The sequence below is a fragment of the Coptis chinensis genome, chromosome 7, assembly GCF_015680905.1.
Source record: "Coptis chinensis isolate HL-2020 chromosome 7, ASM1568090v1, whole genome shotgun sequence".
Taxonomy (NCBI): Eukaryota; Viridiplantae; Streptophyta; class Magnoliopsida; order Ranunculales; family Ranunculaceae; genus Coptis; species Coptis chinensis.
The window spans coordinates 7,857,840-7,863,839 of record NC_141462.1 but is presented as its reverse complement, the minus strand read 5'-3'; positions in this window follow the sequence as shown (position 1 = coordinate 7,863,839).

The window sequence follows — 6,000 nt, the reverse complement described above, 5'->3', positions numbered from 1 at the left end:
ATGGTAAGAGTTGGTTTGATGTTAAACAGAACCCCCCTCTAGAAGCCTTTTGGTTTTGGAAAGGGGTTCACAGAGTGGGAAAGAAAGTCCTGATGGGATGTATCTGGAGCATTGGTAAGGGTAAGGATGTGTTGGTTATGAGCCAGCCTTGGCTCAGTATTAACAAACATCCTGTCATTATAAATGACCTTAATGTCGTTGTGACAAGACCTTCAAAATCTCAAAGTGAAGGATATTATGTTGACAGATGGTAGTGGATGGGATACAAATAGGATTGATCACCTATTCCCATCCACTATTGGGAACCTTATTAAGCATATCATGATTAGACCCCTTGTGGCTAGGGAAGATGCTATTCGATGGATGGATACCAGAAATGGTATTCTGTCGGTTAAGTCTGCCTATCAAAGAATGGTAGGGAATGGGGACATGGAGCAATCTTCATTTTTTAATACAAATACTATTAAAGCTATTTGGAAAGCTCCTGCCTCAGCCAACATTGTTCTCTTCTTGTGGAAGTTGTATATGGATATCCTGCCCACGGGAGACTTGCTAAGGAATAGAGGGATCAAAGGAGAGTTTTCTTGTCCCTTGTGCTGGATGGAGCTAGAGGACCCTATGCATATCTTTTTCAAGTGTGAATGGTCCAAGTCCGTCTGGTTTGCCTCGAACTTGGGGGGTAACCTAGACGAGATGGAACATTACACTATAAGAGATTGGGTTGATCTCTTCCTACAGTGGACTAAGGGAACATATCCGGGTATTGCTAAAAAAGGAAGTCTGGCTATCATTATGCTTCAAGGCATATGGGAGGCTAGAAATAAGGCTAAGTTTGAAGGCCTTGTTGCAAGTAGAGAAGGTTTGCTCAGAAGAACAACAGATCAATGGAGGAGATGCCTTGAAGCCTTTGGAGACTCTCAAGGAGTAGGGAACAATAGTTCCCATATAGGACATACTAGGATCCATAACAGTTGTCAATATAAAGATTCCTTTCCAGTAATTGAACTTGATACTATACTAATAAGGTTTGATGCTGCTTTTGATAAGGGGACAGGAGATGGGGCAGCTGGAGCTCTGGCTTGGGATAACGAAGGCACTCTCATAGGAGCAGCAACAAGAAGGTTCAAAGCAGTAGATGACTGGTGGCCTTGGAGGCGGCGTGACTCGCAACAAGAGAACTCCATTTTGTTTAAGGGGGATAGTCTATTAGCTATTCATAATGTAGTATTTCCCTTGGAGAATAACTCTAACAGTTGGAAATTAGAACCTGTTAAGCTGTTAATAGAGGATCTGTGTAGACCTTTTAAGTTTCGTAAATATGGTTGGATCAACAGGAGGTTTAATGGCGGCGCGTTGTTTCAAGATTAGGGGTGTAATACGGCGGGTGGGTCAACCGCGGTCAAATAGTGATGGGCGGGCGGGGTTAGGGGATACAAATCCGGTGGTCCCGACGGGCGGGCGGGGTTGAAGTGTCATGTCTTAGTACCATCACCCGGCCCGTTGGGTCTTTTACTGGGCGGTTTTGGGGTCATCCGGGTCGGGTGAAAATTATCATTTTAACCCAATTTCACTAAAAAAAACTTCTAATTCTGTAAGTAATATATTTCCAATTCACAAAGATATAGAAAAAAATGGAATCAATCAATAAAAATAAACAAAAATAAAAAACTTGAATTTGAATCCAAAACCATATTTGTAAATTTGAAACTTATTTATCGTGTTTGTAAATTGATTATTTTCCATAGCATGATAAAATGAAGATGGGAGCGAGGATCTATGGTACAAAACAATAAAATATAAACTAAAATAATTCAAAATGAATACAAGGATGAATGATTTATCTTCTCTAAAATTCAAAAGTTGAATTTGAATTTCTGATATTTTCCCAATGTTCAAACTTGAATATGTGAAATTGATATTGAACTCATAAGTTTGTATTTATATCTCTCAAATTTCTACAAAAGTTAAAAGAAATTATAAACAAAATACAAAAATATTAGAGTTAGAGTCTTGAAATTGTGCGGGTCAACGGGATTGGGTCAACGGTTTTTGACACGGTGCGGGTTGGGCGGCTTGACGGGTCGGGTTTGAACATAGAACCTACACCCATAACCCGACCGCATAAAAACGGTGGCGGGGCGGGTCTATTTTCGGGTCGGTGCGGGTTTGGGTGGCGGGTGAAGACCGGGTACCCTACCGGATGATGGGTCAACGGTTTTTTTTTACACTCCTAATCAAGATGCAAGTCTACTGCCGAAATGCCTACTAGACAGGAGTACTGTACCTTTGATGTTCTAATATAAGATATGTTGTTAGCTGGCAAAAAAAAAAAAAAAAAAAAACCTTGCATCTATCGTTAGTTATAAGGAGATATATTGACCCCTCAAATCTCGACATATATTGTGGATATATCCTTTTCTGTGGTGATATTGCACGTTGGCATATCTACAGTATTTTTTGCTCTCTAAGTGGAAATTATATTAACTATATGAAAAGAAAAAAAAAAAGTAAAAAACAGTACAATTTTGTTGGCAGTCTCTCCATTCTACTTAGTCTTAGAGACCAAATGAATAAGGAGACTACCTTTTCTAAATCTAAAATAACTCAAATGGTGGTTCTCCACTTTATAGAGAAACTAGCCATTTGGCCCAGCTTATGGCGGACTTACTATATAGATAGCTAATGACTCAAAAGCCTAAAGTCCACTTGAATAAATAATATATGTATATTGATAGCTAATGATTCATTGCATACTTTGTTTGAAGGGTTTATGTTTTTATATTTTTTTTTAAAGAAATTGCAAGCTCTAAAACCTTGATCTAGTAAGTGTAATGCATATATTTTTTCTGGCTGATGCATCAGTAGTAGCGAAAGACAAATTGTTGTCAATTTCAAATTTAGATGAATATCATGATATAGGTGACAATGAATGTTTGTTTCATTGTTTGTACACCATATTGCACCATTTGCAATATTGAAGTATTGAGACAAATAATAGTTATCACAACAAAAATGTAATTTCTTTAGATTCCCAAGTGAATTTGATCATTCAAGTTACCTGCTTTGGAGATTGACATTTGCTCCATCAATTTCTTGTACTTAGGACTACTTCAGGAAATTGTTATATATGTCAGCTGAATTCTATAGTCTTTCGAATTAGATGCAACTTTAAAAGCTTGTCCATGAGGCAGTTATTTTCAAGACCGGGTTGGGCCAAGATAAGTCACATTTGCACCACACAAATGTTTGCCATCTCCTTCACTATGTTGCTTACTCTCTATGTTTACAAACCAACATCTGAATACAAACTAACTGCATAGCAATTAAAAGTGTATATATAATGACTTATACTAAACAATGAAATAATCAATTGCTTTATTTGGACAATAATATGAAATCATTCAAAAGCGGATTCAATTACAAACAATCACTGAACAAATAAAAAACAAATCTATTACAAATCTAAGTAATGGAATAATCAGAAAGAGATAAAAGGAAAGAAAAAAATCTTACCTTGGAACGTTTGCTACGTTCTACTTGCGAACCTCCATTATTCTTCGTAAATTATTTATTTACTTTTGGGATCAACCTCCTATTTTTGGAGAAGAAAGATTATTTTTTTTAGATGAAGAAAATAAAGAAGAAAAAGAGAAAATTGAAGAGTTTCGTTATTAATGAAACTTTGCCCCTCCCCGTGTTTGCATTATTTTATATTATTTTAATCTTTAATGCTCTCTTCTATCTAGAAATTACAACCCACCATTTTTAGTATTGGTTGTGAGCATTGCATCCTAAAAAAATAGCATAGCATATTAGCATATTAGCATGTACTCCAATTAATATTATTCTCTAGTCGTCAAAACCAAAAAAAAGATAGTTCTGTAAACCAACTATCTGACATGATGCCAGAAGCAGTAAATAATGGCAATAAGATTAAGTTTAGGAATTACTTTGTGCATAAAAACGATAGTCATGATCCTGATCCGGATGGGCTTGTTAATTGAAATTGTTTTTTTTTCCAGCACAATCACAGCATAACATATAGTATAGTTTGTAAATAACACTACTACTCTACAATGCCCTCTTAACATCTCCAACACAAACTCTTTAAAAACACCATAGAGAAAGTAAAATCTTATGTACTATGAATTGCAAAATGTTTCGACGGTATAGAACATACAGAGTATACATCCATTACTTACAAACACTGTCAAATACCCTTGCAAATAACAACTGAGAATATTTGAAAATTTAACCAGAGTCCAAAGTTGTTGAAGAAAAAGCATTCAAAACTATAATCTAGCTTAGAGCAAAATCGATTTTGGCAATCTTATTTGTGTCTTACTTGTGTTGCCTTTGGCGCATTATTCAAAATCATTTCTGACATCCTTATTCATGTTGCCTTTGGTGTCATTCTTCTACCGTCTATTTCACGTCCTGGCATTCCTATCCTATTGCAATATTCTTCTTTGATAGTAAGTTCATGTGTATAAGTGCATGAAATTTAAAAGTGATTCACTCACATGGTTCATATCTAAGTTCTGCATTTCAAAGAAAAATAAAGTGATACAAACAAAAACACCTAGCACTTCAAAGTTTAAATCTACTTTTGACAAAAATATACATACACCACCTTAGGATATTATCTATAGATTTTGTTCTTAACATGTCTTCACTCCATAGCCAAATAGCCTCATATCAAGGCTTCATAAATTAGTAAGAGTAGGTGGAAAAAATATATATATGGCAAAGGAAGAATACTAAACTGACATAGTGTACGTACTCCTCATTGAAGTTTCACTCCAAATACGATAAAAGAGCATTGCATTGAGCATTGAGTATCATGATTTCCTGAAGTATGAAAAAAAAATAAGAGAAAAGGAAGAGTAAACAAAATTGATTGGTGGTACCAAGTATTAACAATACCAAGGTGGTGTCTCCTTTTGCACTTTTGGAATGATAACTTGCTACTATTGTGTTAGTTGCATCCCATAAGCTCACATCTTTCAGTCCTTTGCATAATAGCTCCAAAATCTTTTATCAGAACAAACTTAATATTACTATATTTTTCACTACATTTGAGTACTCCAAATTCAGTTCTCGTTCTAGTCAAAGCTCCATTATTACTTACTAACTATATATTGTTGTTTCAGGTCGTAGTGCCCAAACACACCTTGAATCCCCTCCTAGCCGCGAAAGTTATTCTCAGACATCAATTTCATCAAACTCAATGTTATGTTCTTGCCAGTGACATAGAAGAGTGTAAAACACAATTGAGAACATAAAATCTATTTAGTTTTGCAGCCTACAACCGGCCTTGAGAAAAGTTTTGGTGCTATTACAACCGGCCTTGAGAAAAGTTTTGGTGCTATTCGAGAAGAAGCAAGGTATCTTGATCCTTTATTAACTAATCTAGTACTATTTAGTGGTGTAAGCTCTGGTAGTCTGTTTTCTTTTTATCTTTTCTTTTTGTCTATTTTATTCAGCTTAGCAGCTAGCAGATTTAATACTATCTTTTTATAAGCAGGTTTGGACTTTGGAGCATGCATCATGATATCTTGTTTGTTACACTTCAGTAGTTCAGACTTAGAGTGCAAACAACGTTTGTGTTGTTACAGAGAGTAAGCACAAATCTCCTAAAGCTGTAGGCCATATATTTCACCAAACATACTTTTACTGCAATTCAGTGAGAATAAGGTTCTGGCTGTATTATGGGTAGTAAAACATAAAGAGTAAAATACCGAATCCGATGTAGTGAACCTAGTGATTGTTCCCTTGACACCACAAAACAGCAGTCTTGGACAGTTGGACGTGGTCACTGTTTGCATTTTCAAAGAGGAAACAATTGGTATGGTGTTGTGGTGTAATGTGTAAAAGTCGAATCAAACTTTTACCCCAAGGTTAATCACTTCAGAGCTACTTCTATAATCATATATAGAATGCATATATGGTACACGAAAATACTCATGAGAACCGACCAAAAGCTACTAATCAAATGGA